This window comes from Schistocerca americana, chromosome 9, assembly GCF_021461395.2.
Source record: "Schistocerca americana isolate TAMUIC-IGC-003095 chromosome 9, iqSchAmer2.1, whole genome shotgun sequence".
NCBI classification, from domain to species: domain Eukaryota; kingdom Metazoa; phylum Arthropoda; class Insecta; order Orthoptera; family Acrididae; genus Schistocerca; species Schistocerca americana.
This window is the reverse complement of record NC_060127.1, coordinates 194428550-194449157: the sequence shown is the minus strand read 5'-3', so window position 1 is coordinate 194449157 and position 20608 is coordinate 194428550. Positions and strand designations below refer to the sequence as shown.

The window sequence follows — 20608 nt, the reverse complement described above, 5'->3', positions numbered from 1 at the left end:
TTGACAAGATGAAGACAAGCAGTAGGAATGTTCGACGTGTGTGCACGGGCATTATCTTGCTGAAATGAAAGCCCACGATGACTAACCGTGAAGGGCAACAAAGTCGATGTAACGGCTGACAACCAAAGGGGTCCTGTTATCAAATGAAACTACACTGCGCTCCTTCTTTTATGTGTGGCATTGTAGCGAGGAGGGAGCGACTGTGCCTTCCGTCTTTGGTTTCTTTACTACTAACCTGGTGTCTTGCCACTTCGGTTGTCCCTCGTCGCAGTACTAGCGCTGAGGCGCCAGATTCAATGTAGGTTTGCGCTCCTGCTGAAATGGTTTGTGTCGGGATTCCAATTGTTAAAGGTTAACAACGTTTTGTAATGTAACCGTTTTGATGAAGAAGACTTTAAAACACACGTCACAGACTTTCCAATATGGCAGCTCTTGGCTGCGCCGTTACTCTCAACACTTTACAACACCGTTATCACTTTCAGTACGCGTTATAGACCCGTGGCGTTCACTCATAATTAACACCGTCCACTTTAACTTTGTATCTTGTTTATCACTCCTGTATTTGTGGTCAGTGGTGCATTCTGCTGCTGCCACCGCCTACTCGCGACCGTCCTTTCGGAGCCGCCTCCGGTTACTCGACCGTGCATTTTGAGTGGCACCGTCTTCCCGACGCACAGTAGAGACCCCACCTTTCTCCCTCAGCCAATAGGGATACTCCACTCGTCTCCGATGCATATAGATATCGAAACTCTCAACCAGTGGGCGCTCAGATCGCTGTTGCCAGGCGGATCTGACGTCACGTTTGCGGAGAGTGTGACGGAAGTTTGTCTCGGAACACTTTCTCAGATTGTAAGATCTTACTCCCGAATAGTCGGATGTTGTCCCTACTAAGGTTGCACAACAGTGTCTCTTGTGATGTCATCGTTAATGCTCCTTGCTGACACATAATTGTCAGATGGAGATGTGTCTTCGCTGCTACAGAGCATTCCCGAGCGTTTAGATCTCGCAAAGGTTCATCATCGTGCGTAACGGTTAGCATAAACACGTGAAGGGAATGCACGGATGCATTACAAAACGGCACTCTAGACCGTCACTCCCGACTGCAGGATGGTGAGGTAGGTGAGCGTCAGCCCGGCGTGCCACCACTCTGTGGGTCGTCGGGGCTCCATTCGAAGCAGAATTCAGGAACTGCATTCGGTAGGATTCCAGGCCGAATGTGCCGGACCCCACTGCAGACGGGTTGGTCGGTGTACGGAGGTGGCGCCTGTCTGTCCTCTCGCCGGGTCGGCCGCTTCCTCGTGGACGCTGTGTCCGGCACGGTCCCCCCACTCCTGCCAGCATCGTCGAATAGTCCCATCGCTGCTGTTCAAACGTCGAGCGGTTCCACGATTACTGCAGCCGGCTTCTGTGAGCCGAACTACACGTACTACCTGAGATGCTGTGATCTACGTGTATTGTTCACGCGCCTGTCTGTGGGGATTACTGCCCAACCGCGTAAAGGGAATGAAATTGGCGAACACTTTATGCTCTGTGATCGACGTGCCCCCTGTTTACTAACCTTGCCGCCTGTGCGGTGAAATTGAGCTGCAGCGTCAAACACGCATACACTGTTCGCCACAGTGTACATTCAAATTTCCGTCTGTACCGGTACGAATATCAATTCGTGATTAGTTTGCATAACTCCTTACAGTGTACTTACAGATGTCTTTAATAACGATGACTATGCCGTAAAAGGCTTGCAAGTCGGATGCAAATGAAATATACACTACTGAATGGAAAATAATTCGTGCGCCGAAAAACAAAATATTATTCACCCGATAATTGAGTAATTGCTGAGGGAATTAATTTAGGAAATGAGACACTTAAAGTAGTAAAGGAGTTTTGCTATTTGGGGAGCAAAATAACTGATGACGGTAGAAGTAGAGAGGATATAAAATGTAGACTGGCAATGGCAAGGAAAGCGTTTCTGAAAAAGAAAAATTTGTTAACATCGAGTATAGATTTAAATGGCAGGACGTCGTTTCTTAAAGTATTTGTATGGAGTGTAGCCATGTACTGAAGTGCAACGTCGACGATAAATAGTTTAGACAAGAAGAGAATAGAAGCTTTCGAAATGTGGTGCTACAGAAGAATGCTGAAGATTACATGGGTAGATCACATAACTAATGAGGAGATATTGAACAGAATTGGGGAGAAGAGGAGCTTGTGGCACAACTTGACTAGAAGAAGGGATCGGTTGGTAGGACATGTTCTGAGGCATCAAGGGATCACCAATTTAGTATTGGAGGGCAGTGTGGAGGGTAAAAATCGTAGAGGGAGACCAAGAGATGAATACACTAAGCAGATTCAGAAGGATGTAGGTTGCAGAAAGTACTGGGAGATGAAGAAGCTTGCACAGGATAGAGCAGGGTGGAGAGCTCCATCAAACCAGTGTCTGGACTGAAGACCACAACAATAATTGAGTCAGGCGGCCTTTCGCGGCGGCGCCCTTTCGCCAGCAGTCGGTCCCTGGGGCGGAGGGAGACGTACGAACGAGTGCTGTCGTTCCGGACGCGGCCCCGGGCCCTGGTGGGCTATCGAGCGACAGCTGACTCACGGCGGCCGCCATAATCCGGGCAGCCCACCTCCTCTCACTGCCCTTCGTGATCACCAGTTCTGATGTTAAGCTTTTCGCTATTGTCAATTCAGGTACTTCTCAGTACATTCGTCTCTCTTTGATTTACTCTGTCCATATTCCGTATTCAATACACTGCTCATTCCATTCAACAGATTCTCTAAATCACCTTCTCTTCCGTTAGCAATGTGTCTACATGTATATGGATATTTTGCAAATCACACTTAGGTGCCTGGCAGAGGGTTCATCGACCCACCTTCACAATAATTCCCTACTGCTCCAATTTTGAATAGCGCACGGAAAAAACGAACACCTATATCTTCCGTGCGAGCTCTGATTTTCCTTATTTTATTATGATGTTCGTTTCTCCCTATGTAGGTCGGCGTCAACAAAACATTTTCTCATTCTGGGTTGGTAACTGAAATTTCGTGAGAATGATCCGCCGCAAAGATAAACGCCTTTGTTTTAATGATGTCCACCCCAAATCCTGTGTCACGTCCGTGACACTCTCTCCCCCATTTCGCAATAATACAAAACGTGCTGCTCTTCTTTGAATTTTGTCGATATACCCCGTTAATTCTATCTGCCAAGGATCCCAGGCTACGCGACAGTACACCAAAAGAGAACGGACAAACGTAGTGTAGGCAGTCTAGTACATCTGTTGCATCTTCTAAGTGTTCTGTAGTGTCTGATTTTGCCTTCCTGTGAGTAAAGAGCTAGTTGTATTTGACAAGAACGATGTTTTCTAAATCCGTGCTGACTTTGTGTCAATAGACAGTTTTCTTCGAGGTAATTCGTAATGTTCGATCACAATATATGTTCCAAAATCCTGGTGCATATCGACGTTAATGATACGGGCCTGTAATTTAGTGTATTGCTCCTACTATCTTTCTTCAATTTTCGTGTGACCTGTGCAATCATCCAGTCTATGGTACCGGTCTTTTGTCGAGCGAGCGGTTGTATATGATTGTTGAGTATGGAGCTATTGCACCAGCACTCTCTGAAAGGAATCTAATTTGTATACAGTCTGGACCAGAAGACTTGCTTTCATTAAATGATTTAAGTTGCTTCACTACTCCAGAGATATCTGCTTCTAAGTTACTCATGTTGGCAGCTGTTCTTGATTCGAAATCTGGAATATTTACTTCGTCTTCTTCGGTGAAGCAATTTCCTAAGGCTGTGTTTAGTAACACTGTCATCGATAGTATTTCCATTGCTATCGTGAAGAGAAAGCGTTTATTGTGTCTTGCTGATAACATTCTTTACGTACGATGAGAATTTATATCGATTTTCCGTCAGGTTTCGAGACAAAGCTTCGTTGTGGAAACTACTACAAGCATCTCGCACTGAAGTCAACGCTAAATTTGGAGCTATCAGTAATAGCAGTTTGTTCTTGGCCTTCCAGTCAAAACAAAATATACGTTGGTACAGTGGTGATTTAGCGTGAAATTTCACGGTACAATTTTGTTTTGATGAAAGCATGAAAGCCGTCTAATAACGAATTGTGTAAATTCGAAATCGATAACGGTACCATTAGAATAAAGTAACGTAAAATGAATTTGTGGATGGTTGCTCTACACCGTCATCAATTAACTGCATATAACAGCTACGATCACCAACCATGTCTCTTTTTGAGAAAACTGCTCTTTTAAATTCTGACTTTAACACTGGATACGCTATGACTTCCACTTCGACTTCAGTTTCTTCTCTTACCTGGTCAACAGACAAGTGTTCTACCTCACGAAGGCCTTCACTGTACTTTTCCGCCTATCTTAATGTTACCGCCGTTGCTTCTAATTTCGGCGAAAGTAGTTTCGACTTTTCTATATGCTGAGTCAGTCCTTCCGACCTTCATTTCGTTTTCAATCACGTTTTTCCAGCAGCCCTTTCGCTTTGGCTGCACTGCACTTCCTATTTACTTCATTCCTGAGGCATTTATATTGCTGTGTTCCTGTCTTTTCCTGAGCATTCTTGTAGTTCCTTCTTTCGTCGATCAAGTGAAGTATTTCTTCTTTTACCCACGTTTCTTCATAGTTACCTTCTTTGTACTCTTCACCTACTCTGGTGTTCTCTATAGCGATATCCACATCCTAAGCGAACTTCAAACGCGTCTCATCATGCCTCAGTACTTGAGTGCGCTACTTTCTACCACAATGATTCTTCTGGACAGTTCTCTTCATCTGAGTTTCTACCTGCACCTGGTTGCAATCAATTTATTTTGATTCGGAATCTCTGTCTGACGATGATGTGGTCCAGCTGGAATCTTTCCGTGTCTCCGGGACTTTTCAGGTGCGCCACCATCCCTTGTGCTTCTTGAATAGGGTATCCGCTGTTCACCATTTGAAGTTTATTGCAGAACATGCCCATATTCTCTCCACTGTTCCTTCCCCTACAATCGCCTTCCAATCCCCCTTGACTATTAGATTTTCATCTCACTTTACATACTGAATTACCCAGTCAGTATTCTCATGTACTTCTCTCTCTCTCTCTCTCTCTCTCTCTCTCTCTCTCTCTCTCTCTCTCTCTCGCTCCATTTTCTGCATGCGACGTAGGTATGCATATCCGAAATCTCGTTGGCGGTGTTGGTTTGGTGTCGAATCTGTAGAGAATAAAGCTATCAATCACTTGTTCGCAGTAACTGACTCTCTGCTCTATTTCCTATTCATAACGAATCGTATTTCAGTTACACCACTTTCTGCTGCTGTTGATATTGCCCTCTAGCTTCTCCATTTCACTTCACTGAGCCCACAATATGTGGGCAGAGCCTGCGTGTTACGAGCTACCGGCCACCTGCTCGCGTAAGCTGGTAGTCGCTACTGTGCATGCCGCCCCTTGCAACCAATCTCTAGAATTTCCTGTGTGTTGTTTTTCTTCGAGTACATTTGAAATTTGTACTATTTTCTTTCTTTCCTGCTCAAGCAGGGTGGTTATTTTGTCTGCTGCCATCTAACCGTTCCGTTTAAAGCTTGCCTCTCTTTTCTGCTGAAGAATATACCTAAAATGCGCCACAGTTGTTCTGTTTCTTGTCTGTAACAGTCCCACCTGTCCCAATATAAGTACGCAGCAAGTTTCGACAGGTATCCCCGTAGTTAACATGTACTTCTACATTTATATCCGCAGACCACCTTTCGGTGTTTGATGAAGAGTACTTCGTGTGGCACCGTCGCTCCGCCCTCTTCTTGTTCCAGTCGCGTATGCTCCGCATGAAGAACGACTGCTGGCAAGCCTCCATGTAGGCTCGAATCTCACTACTTTTGGCTGTATGCTATTTTCGCGAGAGAGTCGCAGGGGGTAGCGATAAATACGAGGCTACTTTCCCAGCAACGTACGCTCTCGGAGTTTTGACAGTAACCCACGCGGTGAGCAGAACGCCTCTCTTGCAGCGTCTGCCATTGGAATTGTTGAGCATCCCTGCGACGCTTTCGCGCTTACTGAATGATGAACCTGTAGCGAAACGCGCTGCTCTTCTTTGGATATTATCTACTTTCTCTGTCAGTGCTATCTGGTACGGAACCCATACTGACGAACAGTATTCCCGTATTGTTCTAACGCGTGTTTTGTGGGTGGACTACATTTCCTTGCAGTGAATCTCAGTCTGGCATCTGCCTTGCTCGCGATTAATTTTATGTGGTCGTTCCACTCATAAATCGCTCCGTACGGATGCTCCTACGTATTTTCTGGAAGTACTGCTTCCAGTGATCGTTCTGCAATCGTGCAGTCATACAATAAAGGGTCTTCTGTCTACGTATTCGCAATAAGATACATTTGTTTGTGCAGAGAGTCGGCTGTAACTCCCCGTGCCAAGCGCTGGTCCTCTGCAGGTCTTCCCGCACTTCGGTACAGTCTTCCAGCGCCGTCACTTCTCTGTACATAGGACTTCATCGAACTTTGTCAAAAGTATTTGTCCTACAACACTCCTTTGGGGCACGCCCGAAGTTAACTGTACGTCTGAAGACAGTCTCCGTTCAGAATGTCATGCTGTGTTGTGTTTTCTAGAAACTTTTCAATCCAATCACACAGGTGACCTCGTATTCCGTAGTTCGTGTTTTGTCCACTAGGCCACAGTGCGGACCTGTATCGATCGCCAAGGAACACGGTACCTACCTGGGGGCCTAGTATCTGTTCCTTTCTGGGTCTCGTGGACGAACAGAACGGGCTACATTTCACACAATCATTGTTTCCGCAACCCGTGTTGGTCCCTACAGATTTTATTTTCTGACATCAGAAATGTCATAATAAGCAGTTCTACTACATGTTCCAAAATTCTACTACATAGCGGCGTCAGAGATATAGGCCTATAATTTTGTGAGTTTGTTCGACAACTCTCTTTGGAAACGGGTATGACTTGTATTTTTTCTAATTACTAGGAACGCTTCGCTCTAGAAACCGACGGTACACTGCTGGTAGAAAAAGGGTTAAGTTATTCGGCATACTCTGCGTAGAATCGAACTTGTATCCCTTCAAGTCCTCTGTTGAGCGATTTCAATTGTTTTTCTATTCCTTGGACACTTGTTTCGATATGTCATTTTGTCATTCGTGCGACAGTTTAAAGGAGGAATTACAGTATATTCTTCCTCTGTGAAAAATTGTTTTTGTGCTTCACTTAGCATTTTCTGTCCAGTCGATAGAGAGAAATTTGCTTGCATATTCATTGAATGCTTCGTGCATTGCCCTCCTTATTGTGATTTTGGCTTCATTAAGTTTCTCTTTGTCCGTGATACTTTGCCTACTTTTAATTTTGCAGTGAAGCTCTCTTTGCTTTCGTAGCAGCTACCTAACATTGTTGTTGAATCACGGCGGGTCTTTCCCATCCCTCACGATTTTGCTCGGCACATATCGGTCTAAAGCGTATAGTACGACCTCTGTAACTGTGTCCATTGGTGGTCAACATTGCCAGTGCTGGAGATGACCTGTCAGGCGATCTGAAATCTGTCTCTTGTCGCTCTCTTGTCATACCCTTTACATGTATAATGGCCTTATGATTGTTCATTTCAGGTTTCACGCCAAGTCTAAAACTACGGGTCTGTTTGTTACCAGAAGGTGTACGATGTTATCTTCACGAGTCGGTTCGCTCAAAGCAGTTTTCGGATAAGGCACTAAGATCGATTTCATATGATTGTCTGCCCAACTGCTGGTCCTAATCACTTGACTCTCCCAATCTGCAGCTGGTAGGTTAAAATCGCCACCTATAACTACGACATGACCAGGAAATTTACGCCAAATAAACTCGAAGTTTCCCCTCAAATGTGCGGTCGCTACTGCTACTGAGGTAGGGGGTGTATAAAAGCATCCGATGACCATGGACAGCCCATATTCAGCACTGCGACACCCCCAAAACAAGTCCTACGCTGCCATCGTAATGACGACAGGAGGAAAAAAAAAGGAAATTAGGGAAAGATCTTAAAAAAGGTTCATAATGTCCCATTTACAAACATAAATCATTTTATGAAAATGATCTTAGCACATTTAGCGCAATTGTTACTTACAGAATTTAAAATAGTGTAAATTAATTACTCACAAAAGGAAACTGTTTTCTTGAAATTATAGAGGTAATGTAAAACATATCTGAAAATCCAGTGCATAAGAACTACACACATCAAAAAAAGTTTTGAATCTCCCCGGTTCCCAAAACACCTGAAGAGAGACGTTGACTGTGGATATTGTACTACAGACACAGTCCCTCTGACTGTTCAGAGATGTCGCAAACCATCCCAAAGATGTAAAGAAACATGCATGAGCAGTGCCTATTAGACGGAGGGGGTCCGACAGCCTATCAGTTCCGGTCATTCCACCGGGAAGGAGGTACACGGCTCCTGTTGTCTGTAGTTTAACCATGCGTAGACGATCAATCCGCATTGTTACTTTGTACCAGGAAGGGCTCCCAACAAGGGAAGTGTCCAGGACTCTCGGAGTGAACCAAAGCGTTGTTGTTCGGATGTGGAGGAGATACAGAGAGACAGGAACTGTCTACGACATGCCTCGCTCAGGCCGCCCTATGGCTACTAGTGCAGTGGATGACCGCTACCTAAGGATTATGGCTCGCAGGAACCCTGACAGCAACGCCACCGTGCTGAATAATGCTTTTCGTGCAGCTATAGGCCGTCGTGTTACGACTCAAACTGTGCGAAAAAGGCTGCATGATGCGCAACTTCACTCCCGACGTCCATGAGGAGGTCCATCTTTGCAACCACGACACGATGCTGCGCAGTACAGATGGGCTCAACAACATGCCGAATGGACCGCTCAGGTTTGGCATCACGTTCTCTTCATCGATATGTCGCATACAGCTTCAACCAGCCAATCGTCGGAGATGTTTGGAGGCCATCCGGTCAGGCTGAACGCCTTAGACACATTGCCCAGCGAGTGCACCAAGGTGGAGGTTCCCTGCTGTTTTGGGGTGCCATTATGTGGGGCCGACGTACGCTGCTGGTGGTCATGGAATGCGCCGTAACGGCTGTGCGATATGTGAATGCCATTCTCCGACCGATAGTGCAACCATATCGGCAGCATATTGTCGAGGCATTCGTCTTCATGGACGACAATTCACGCCCCAATCGTGCACATCTTGTGAATGACTTCCTTCAGGATAACGACATCTCTCGACGAGAGTGGCCAGCATATTCTACAGACATGAACCCTATCGAACATGCCTGCGATGGACTGAAAAGGGCTGCTTATGGACGACGTGACCACCAACCACTCTGAGGGGTCTACGCCGAATCGCCATTGAGGAGTGCGACAATCTGGATCAACAGTGCCTTGATGAACTTGTGGGTAGTATGCCACGACGAATACAGGTATGCATCAATGCAAGAGGACGTGCTACTGTGTATTAGAGGTGCCGGTGTGTACAGCAATCTGGACCACCACCTCTGAAGGTCTCACTGTATGGTGGTACAACATGCAATTTGTGGTTTTCATGAGCAATAAAAACGGCATAAATGATGTTTATGTTTATCTCTATTCCAATTTTCAATACAGGTTCCGAAACTCTCGGAACCGAGGTGATCCAAAACTTTTTTTGATGTGTGTAAAATATGGTGAGGTGGTACATGATCAAGTTGACGTCAGCAGCAATTCCGTCAGTCAGTATGCAGTTACCTTAAAATGGTCCTTGGCGCCGATTGTGCATTAGTTTTTCGGTATACCGTGACCACAGACTGATTTTTTTAAAAGTCAACCCATTTCATGTTCCCACTACGCTGCATTTTACACGTAATTTTCGTCTTTGCAGTGTTTGTGTCGGCCCCTTAAGTTCAGTATCCATTCTTTTCCACAGCTTTTCTAAGTCTTCCTTACGATTTTACAGGTCTTTGTAAAACTGCACCGTTTGCATGAGATATCACATAGGTCGAAGATATGTGCAGCGCTTGGCCCCTGAATGTGGCGGCAACCCATCTGGCAGCGTTGTTTCGCTGTAGCACTTATCTCTAGGGGATTCCTTGTCTAGAATAAGGGCCTTAGGGTTAATTATTCGGTGCAGCGAAGGACAAAAGAATGGAAAAGAACAGACTACCTTTTCCCAGGTAGCCCTTTATCGACATCATTCACCTTTCGTTCGCCTGCCACTTTCTCATTGTTTTTAATTACAATGTTGAGATCGAAACTTTACTAGCACGAACTGTACCCGTGTAGTAGAAGGTCACCATCATCATTTTCTTCTTCTTCTTCATCTCCTTGTACTTCTTCTTCCTGAATGCCAAACATTGCTACGGTCAGCAATATAATATTTAAGTATTTATATGCGTGAAACCTTCAGATTCGTTACTTTGTACTGTGTGTCTTACAAGGCGACATTAACTCCTGACCGTCTTAGAGTTTCTTAATGCTTATGGACCTGAAGGTCGCCCTGACATCAGTATAATGAAGCAGTGTGGCATCATTAAAAATGGCCTTTGGACAGTAGAACAGTAAAACAGGTTTACTATTCGTCCTGATTAGATTAAATTTTTAAAATGAATGTTTCGGACATAGATTGAAAATTTGGCTAATAGTTGGACGGTTTACTCTTGTAACCGATACAGTCAGATCAGAGGATGGTTCATGTTGACCCGAAACCGGTAATTTAAAAAATTAATCCAGTCAAGACAGGTAATAAATCTGTTGTAAAACCAGCGTTTGCAGATTTTCTCTCCAAGGACATTATGTGTATGTTTGCAAAGATAGGAAGATTCCCGAACGTTTTTAAATATATTTGGACGGTCTTAACATAGCCTCCTATAGTTGAGGGTGTAATGAAAAAAACTGGTAATTATAACATGCTGCTTCGAGTCTCGCAAGTAGCAACATTTTTAATTTTATGTAAATTCCATATTTTTAAACAAATAGAAATATTAATTAACAAATATTGAATCAATTTTTAATAACTCATTGCAGAGAAATATATTAAAATTTCTTACAGGCAAGAGAAATGCATTGTTAAATGGAGAAAAGAAACTGTGTGGGCAGTTCAGATCTGCGCCGTAGATTTTTCATTATACTTTTGGGATAAAATCGTAACAAGTGTTTCATATTAATATATAATTTAATTACCAATCTCTGTAATACAACGATTGCAGTGTAGCGTACCGGCTACTCAAGAAATAAATCACAAGTTTACACTTTCACTGACTGCTGTATGCCCGATGGTCCTGCTACGTAATCGCTTTGCGCCGTCTTCTCGTTTCGTTTTCGACGCTGCCATTGCTCTCAGATTCTGGACTTCGTAGGCTTTTTAGACTCTTTTCGTCACGAGCCTGTGATTTGACTTATGACTCTTGCGAGGCATGTTTCCTTGTTATTTTCTGTTTAATGCCAATTTTCACTTTTATTCAGGCGAATGTTTTTCTCTTAGATTGTGTCCTAGTACATGTCGGTAAGCTGTCCCAGCTGATGGCGTATCCAAGCTACACCAATTTATAGCTCTACGCGAAAGGTGATGGATTAAACCACACGCATGTGCGTACACTGCTGCGATGACGTCACAGGCCAACATACTGCGCGACAAACACCTACAGACATCGTCTATCTGTTGTGGATTCAACTATTGTTTACGCTTTGTTAGTCTCGTAGTTACTAGCGATTCAAACCTGACGGTGTTTTGTCACAAAAGAAAATTCGGCCGGCCAGCGAATGGACGTTTTCACGTGAAAATTTATTTACATCAGTAATACTGTTCGATCTCTCTATATCTCTACATCAATTTTTAAATCAGTGGGAAGATTGTCATTTCCATGTGATTAGGAATTGAAAATAAACAGATTTTATATTTATTTAAAATTGACCGATACTTGTTTACGTGTTTTTTAATAAATACTGAATTGAAGTAGAGGAAAAAAGTTAGTCACAGTTAGATTTGAACCATTGACTTTAAAGTTACAGTACGTTTATGCTACACCCTTGGTCACGTGTTCTCTCCGTTGCTGTACTGGTTATCTGTAGATGGTTGGTTGCTCGAAACAGGTCGCTAATAAAGATGCATTTCATTACCGGTGCTTGATGGTCCATAAATACGACTTTTTTCAAGTCAGAAGAGAGGCGTTGTGCCTCAAGGAAAGTCGCAATGTCAGTCAATATGCGTCTCGCGAGCTGGAAAGGAAACGTTCAGAAGAAGTAGAGGTCGTTATGAGACTTCCCGTCAGTCAGTCTGTCCACGCATCACTCACTAGTCTTACAGGAAACGGAGGAAAACGAGTGTGCTACCAAAATTCGGTTCGTACGCACGGTGGAAACGTAGATGAAGCTGTAGAAGTTAAACTGACGTAATAGATTTTTGCCTGCCACAAATGGGAAGTATACAAAAAATGCTCGTGGGTAATTTTGCCTGGAGAAGAGGAGGACAGAGAGCATACACAACGCGGCGAGCAGCTACGTATGGTGGGTAGCGTGTGTGTTAGGCGCTCAGTTGACCATGTACTAGGTGGCGGCGTACACTTCAATCTAGTGGTCCACTAGAGTCTCGCTAATCCAGCTATTCCTTGGACATATAGACACGAGATTACCGGAAGTATAGGATTATTTGAGAGTGTCTGAAATTTTGTTCAAACCCCAGAGACTGACAGCTGCCCCAAGGCATGTCGGTTTTTCCAGTTTGGTAGCTTGTTACGAACACGTTACAAGTTGTGTGTTGAATTCAGTTGCTTTTTCCTTCATTATCGGGCCTCTCATTGTAATTACTTCACTGCGTTGTTGTAAGAATCATGTATAAATAGCTACGCCCAGTTCTTCATTCTCAGTCTTTAGTTATTCGCCCAACTTTGCACTCTGCAGCAAGATCTTTCCTCGAAGAACTTCGGTTCATCTTATCTAAAATTTCGAGTTTCTGCAGAGGTCTAGTGTAACGTTCTTGTTTTTAGAAGCCATGATACTGAACTCCAAAGAAATCCATAATTCCAATCTGAATAACACTGTTTAATATAGTAATTAACAACACGGTTCCGCATGATGATCCGCCGTTGTGTAAGTCATTTCTGCTTGAGTGGCTAGAGGCCGGACTACTGCGGACCGCATCTGCGGGAGTTTAGTGTATTCCTTTACAGCTGCAGAGCTATGAAGCAAACACTAACCAAAGTAATGTGACCAGTTGCAATATTTTATCAAATCAGATTTTTTATACATATCCATGAAATGAAGTAATTTGCAGATTAAGCGAAATATTTTTGAAAAGTCATCTGTGATACAATAAAATTCTTAAGATAGGATGAAATATATGGGATGAAACAACTTGTACGGAAACTGGGCTGCCGTAAGGCTTGTAGGACATTAAACTCACAGAATATGAAACAAGCAGCTGTTGAGACGAGAGTGAGGGTTGCACCCTATTCGTGCCCCACGTTATTCAGTCTGTAGCTGTGAAGGATACCAAGGAGAAATGTAAGTTCAGTTTGAGTTTTGCCGATGACATTACCAGACTCACAAAAAGGACTTAGAACAGCATTTGAATGCAACTGATAGTTCATGTGCACCTTACAACTCATTTTAAAGACACTAATATAACACAAGGGTAAAGGAATGTTGTCGAATTAAACCAGGTAAATCAGGTGATGCTGAGAAAACTAGATTAGGAAATGGGATGCTGAAAGTAGTAATCGAGGAGATTAGTTTTTTGGGCACCAAAATAGCTGACGACAGCCGAAGTAGAGGGCGTAGTGTGTGCGTGCGTGCGATCGTGTGTGCGTGCGCTTTCGGTGCTGCCCTTGGGAGCTGCAATGGTTGTACAGTGACAGCTGTTGTGGAGATAAGAGGGTTAGAATTGGTCGCCATCACGTCTTTGCGATCACCACATCTTCTGTCTCAATCGCGGAAGTGTATTTTTCATGGGAAAAATTCGAGTTTGTTCTATAATGATCTCTAGCTTTTCTGAATATGCCCGAATGTTTCAGAATGTTCTGGAAGATTCCCGAACGTTATAGAACACAAATTGTAAACGGTGCAAAAAAAATGGTTCAAATGGCTCTGAGCCCTATGGGACTTAACTTCCGAGGTCATCAGTCCCCTAGAACTTAGAACTACTTAAACCTAACTAACCAAAGGACACCACACACATCCATGTCCGAGGCAGAATTTGACCTGTGACCGTAGCAGTCGCGCGGTTCCAAACTGAAGCGCCTAGAACCATCGGCCACCGTGGCTGGCTTTGGATCTTCTCGCTGATCTCTGGATTAGGCTTGGTATATCGGAGAAGTCTCTGGCGGAGACTAGTAGGAAATTATTTTACTTGTTTTCTATCTTATTCTTGTATCGTGGTCTAGAGGTAATGTCGTATACAGGTAATCAGAACGGTCATGATCTCGGGCTCGAACCTCGCCATTGCTTGAATTTTGAGTAAACATCATCATCAATGGCGGTGGAAGACATCTAACATAAGAAATTACCCTAGAGATGCGCGGAACGGACTGAGATTCGGGGTCCTCTTTTGCTTTTGGGAAAGGAAACAGCTTCTAAAAGGCGGAAGATACAACAATGATCAACGGCATGAGGATGCAGAATGGAATGGAAGCCCCTGCATTAAAGACACATAATGTGTGTGGTCTGTAGTTGAAAAAGTGTCACGATGATCTCTCCATTGGCAAAAGGTTCAGAAGTAGCACCCATTTGGATCTGTGGAAGGGGACTGCCAAAGGAGAGATGACCGTGAGAGAAAGACCGAATAACTAACGAGACGCGGTTCCAATGGTTCAAATGATTCTGAGCACCATGGGACTTAACATCTGAGGTCATCAGTCCCCTAGAACTTAGAACTACTTAAACCTAACTAACCTGAGGACATCACCCACATCCATGCCCGAGGCAGGATTCGAACCTGCGACCGTAGCGGTTGCGCGGTTCCAGACTGTAGCGCCTAGAACCGCTCGGCCACTCAGGCTGGCTAAACGGTGTATATCACATTGAACCGCACTCCAGAAAAATCGTCTTAACCGATGAGTTCCTGTAGCAGAGACAACGGGAGAGCTCATCGAAAACAATGCATCTGCTTATAGAGAGAAACTATGTAAACAAAGAGTGGTTGTGCAAGAACACAATTTTTGGTGACAAAAATGGCTTAGTTCAACAGACAAATCAGTGAATACGAAATATGATACAAGGGGAAGAAGTGCTTCAGTGATGAGCCAAAACGAAAACGAATTCCATTCATTTTAACTTCTGCTTTAAAACGCTCCGATTTCCGGTAAGACCGTTGATAAAACACAACGGCAGACATTCCAGTATTCGGAAGTGAATTTAAAAGAATCTTGCTTCTCTCGCGAACAAGACGCCGACGCTGAATATATTTTGAAACGGACGTCTTGATTCCCATTAGCTGCCGCCATGCTTATCCGACAGAGGACGCACTGATTCCCTTTAGTTGCCATCTTATTTCTCCTCAGCGTAAGTGTTGACTCCAATCGCTATCAACAGTACCATAACATTTCCCTTCCAATTTTACACGGACATAGGACTGTCTACATTCAGTAGGGATCGTTAAAAATAACTGAAATGACTGGATTTTCCTCCACCATGTCTGCCCGAGTTGAACTATGCAGCCCTTTATATTCGTTTGGGGTCAAACGTAAGCGATTGATTCGTGACATGCCGTCTCTGAGTCAGCGTACATAATGTCCGTATTGGTGTCACTTGCAACTGAAGACAAAGCTTCTTTATATGCTCCATTTTTTGTTGGGTAGCAAAAAAAATTCCAATGGAATTTACCTCATGAGTTATAAATGTTTGTTGGAACAGCTTAGGACAATTCATGAACGTCTCATCTGTAAGTAAATATAAATTGCTTTGGCAGGAGAAACTAAGAAAACTCCTTTAATAGACGTTCAGAAATAACAAAATTTCTCCTCTGCTTGTGTGGAAAACATTTCTCGGCAGTGTTTCAAGTAATTCTGGTAAGCTATTGTGGAGCTTGAAAATTCACGTAATCGATTGGCATTTATTGTTTTTCCATATTAGAACCAAATATTCCGTTGTGAGACAGTCAACATCAACGTTAACCGACTTGAAGTGCATAAGTTTGGAGGGGCGCTCACACAAATTTTTTTCAGCCTTGCTCTTCACAATATTGGTGTAATATATCGGAGTCGTCTTTTTCATGTCTGTGGACTAATTGCGAAGAGAAAGGAATTTTATTTCACAAAACACTACATCTTCTTCTCGTACATTTGTTTCTATCAACGTCATCGAGGAGAAACTTCTGGAAACAGAAGTTATAACCATGCGTCATCAAAAGTTTCTTGCCATTTTCACTTGTCACTGTACCTCAGTCGCCGACATACAGGGCTCAGTGACCACTCACGAGGCTGACTGTCCTGTGTGCGCCAGCCGAACATCACCGAGGATGCTGTTGCTCGGCGAACTTACCGAAAGTGGGAATCAAATCGTTCACTACTCGTGCGCAGGGCGACGTGAAACGGAAGCAGCCGGACAAGTATACCTAGCCAGATCGCGTGTTGGACTACGACAAAACAAGGCAGTAAAAAGTAAAATGGAGTTTATAACAGAACTAGGAAACCCTACAATGCTTCGCAATGGCTAAATATGCATTAGAATTGGTATATGTCCCGATATTCTCCCCACTCTCTCTGCCCATCTCCTCCTCTTCCCCCCCCCCCCTCTTTTTGTCTATCTCCCTCCCCTTCCCACGCCCTCTGTCCATATCCCTCTCTTCCCCCCTCTTTTTGTTCATCTCCATGTGACTCTCTCTGCCCATATCCTCCTCGTCTCCCTCTTTTTGTACCTCCCTCTCCACACAACTCTCTGTTCATCTCCCCCCACTTTTTGTCCTTCTCCTCCTCTTACCCCCCCTTTAATTCATATCCCTCTCCTCCCCACTCTCTCTGCCCATCTCCTCCTCCCCCCCCCCCCCCTTGTCTGCCTGCTTTGCCGAGTGCTTGCCTGCCATACAGTGGGCCTGGGTTCGATTACCGGCTGGGTTGCTGGTTTTCTCTGCTCGTGGACTGGGTATGGTGGTGTCCTCATCATCGTCTCATCATCACCGACGCGTAAGTCGCCCAATGCGGCGTCACCTGAAATACAACTTACTCATGGCGGCCGAACCTCCCCGGAAGGGGCCCCCTAGCCAACAATCACACGATCTATTTTTTTCCTCCTCCCCCCGGTCCCTCTCTCTTTTTCTCTCTCTCTCACCTTGACACTTGTTTATTGTTATTGCAAACGAAACTTAGACTGGGAATGAAATCGCTTAAAATGAATGCGTAAATCGGTTGGGCTCGTTAACATCAGGGGTAAGGGAGAGACCCGTCCATCTCCTGGGACTGTGTTTATACTAACTTAAATGACAGTATTAATCTGTGAACGAGTACGATTGCAAAATTTCGTAGTAGTATTCTACTCATAAGTCGATAATCCGCAAATACAACATTCCTCTTATCTCTTCAGACTGGCTGCGACGGAAGTAAACAAAACAGCACACTTCTGTGTGTACAGCTTTTGTTTAAAATTATACATATGCATGAAGAATGTGTGTGGGAGAAGCAATTTGTCTGATGGTTTAAATTAATGATATCTGAAATAAAACTTAGTGCGTGAAGGAAAACGAAATCGCTCATTTTCACGTTACAGCATTTTCTCTCTCAACAGAAATTCTGTACAGTATCCTAGATAGGTAGTAGAATATCGTGCACAAATTAGGTTTATTCGTCAAGAGCTTTACATGACTCGTGTTGAAATGCCTTGCACTTTATATATTTTAATTTTTTAAAGGAGTGTAGGTAGTATATAGTGTATAAATTTGATTGGCCAAGAACATTACTTGGCCTTTGCTGAGAGCATTTATATATATTAATTAAAAGAAGTTGTAGCCTATGTCCGTCGGAACGTTTATTAGAGTATCGTTCTTTTCCAGATTTTTGGTAACATCGTTAAACTGCAACTCCTCTTCATAAAGCAGTACAGATTAGTAAGTTAGATGCTATACTAGCGAGATGATCAACTGCACATTTTCTTCCAATTAAAAAGATAAGGGAAAAAAGAGAAACCGGTCATTTTCGCTTGTACTGAAAAATTTGTGGTAAGGACTATGGGACCAAACTTCTGAGGTCATCGGTCCCTAGGCTTACGCACTACTTAATCTAACTTAAACTAACTTACGCTAAGGACAACACACACACCCATGTCCGAGGGAGGACTCGAACCTCCGTCGGGGCTTGTATTGAAAGCAGATTTAAATGTTAGGCAGTATTTAAACTACTGGCCATTAAAATTGCTACACCACGAAGATTACGTGCTGCAGACGCGAAATTTAATCGACAGGAAGAAGATGCTGTGATATGCGAATAATTAGCTTTTCAGAGCATTCACACAAGGTTGCCGCCTTATGGCGACAACAACAACGTGCTGACATGAGGAAAGTTTCCAACCGATTTCTCAAACACAAACAGCAGTTGACCGGCCTTACCTGGTGAAACGCTGTTGTGATGCCTCGTGTAAGGAGGAGAAATGCGTACCATCAGGTTTCTACTTTGATAAAGGTTGGATTGTAGCCTATCGCGATTTATCGTATCGCGACATTGCTGCTCGCGTTGGTCGAGATCCAATGACTGTTAGTAGAATATGGACTCGGTGGGTTCAGGAGAGTAATACGGAACGCCGTGCTGGATCCCAAAGGCCTCGTATCACTAGCAGTCGAGATGACAGGCATCTTATCCGCATGGCTGTAACGGATCGTGCAGCCACGTCTCGATCCCTGAGTCAACAGATGGGGACGTTTGCAAGGCAACAACCATCTGCACGAACAGTTCGACGACGTTTGCAGCAGAACGGACTATGGCTTCGGTTACCCTTGATGCTGCATCACAGACAGGAGCGCCTGCGATGGTGTACTCAACGACGAATCTGGGTGCAGGAATGGCAAATCGTCATTTTTTCGGATGAATCCAGGTTCTGTTTACAGCATCATGATGGTCGCATCCGTGTTTGGCGACATCGCGGTCAACGTACATTGGAAGCGTGTATATGTCATCGCCATACTGGCGTATCACCCGGTGTGATGGTATGGGGTGCCATTGGTTACACTTCTCGGTCACTTCTTGTTCGCATTGACGGCACTTTGAACAGTGGACGTTACATTTTAGATGTGTTACGTCCCGTGGATCTACCCTTCATTCGATCCCTGCGAAACGCTACATTTCAGCAGGATAATGCACGACCGCATGTTGCAGGTCCTATACGGGCCTTTCTGGATACAGAAAATGTTCGACTGCTGCCCTGGCCAGCACATCCTCCAGATCTCTCACCAACTGAGAACGTCTGGTCAATTGTGGCCGAGCAACTGGGTCGTCACAATACACCAGTCACTACTCTTGATGAACTGTGGTATCGTGTTGAAGCTGCATGGGCAGCTATACCTGTACACGCCATCCAAGCTCTGTTTGACTCAATGGGAGGCATATCAAGGCCGTTATTACGGTCAGAGGTGGTTGTTCTGGGTACTGTTTTCTCAGGATCTATGCACCCAAATTGCGTGAAAATGTAATCACATGTCAGTTCTAGTATAATATATTTGTCCAATGAATATCCGTTTATCATCTGCATTTCTTCTTGGTATAGTAATTTTAATGGCCAGTAGTGTAATTTCTCATGACTTTAGCCTTGTTCGGAAGTGAAACGTGGACGGTTAAGAGTTAAAAGAAGAAGAGAATAGAGGCTCTTGAAATGTGGTGCCACAGGAGAACGCTGGAGTTTAGACGGATAGACCGAACAGGAGATGAGGAGGTACTGAATCGACGTGGGGAAAAACCAAATTTGTAACGCTATATGTCTGAGAGTAGAGACCAGCTTATAGGCATCGAGGAACCGTCAATTTTGCAACGGAGGGGTGTGAGTGGACAAACTGCAGAGGTAGTAAGGAGATTGATGAAGGTGTAGGGTGCCGTAGAGATGACGAGGTGGAGAGAGGGTCGCACAGGGTAGACCAGCATGGAGAGCTCGCAACAACAACAACCGCCGTGGCATTTCGCAAACAGAAATTCGTTATTCTGACACTCCTTTGTACAAATAACAAAAGCGGGGGGAGGGGAGGGGGGGGCGGGGAGCTTGAGATGTGTCGTCTGGGATCTCTCATCGTCATCATCTTCTTCTGTCTGCCCCTGTTATTCTTTTGCTTCTCACTCCTATAATCTTGTCTCTCTTTTTCCTCCGCCGCATACTCTTCTCTTTCGTCTTTCTTTTCGACATCGTCTGTACAGCGAGGTGCCGGAGAATGAAGTGCATTGCTTACACGACTTGTTTTGTTTCAGACGCGGAGGGTGAACGGCGCCCATGAGGAATCTTCCATCTTCACTATCAAGGTAAAGTACGCCGCATTTTCTGATGTCACCGCATTACGATGTTTGGGTCAATCAATCAAAATTCATTTCTTTTCATTTGTTCATTAGCAGATAACTTTTACCGCGTGTTTATCGCCCACTGCCCACTAGATGTACAGAAGTTACATATTTTATGACATACAAGGGAATTAACCGAACCTATTCTTATAAATGGCCATACTATTTACACCGTATGCAAAATCGA

At 44.2% G+C, this 20608-nt stretch overlaps 1 long non-coding RNA gene across 1 annotated transcript in view; it reads left to right on the top strand.

The window, feature by feature from the left end:
• Positions 1-20385, top strand: part of LOC124551318 — a 533056-nt gene extending 512671 nt beyond the window's left edge. The window contains exon 3 of the long non-coding RNA XR_006967813.1: positions 20335-20385. This is a non-coding gene — a long non-coding RNA (uncharacterized LOC124551318). The remainder of the gene's footprint in view (positions 1-20334) is intronic.
• Positions 20386-20608: the final 223 nt, after the last annotated feature.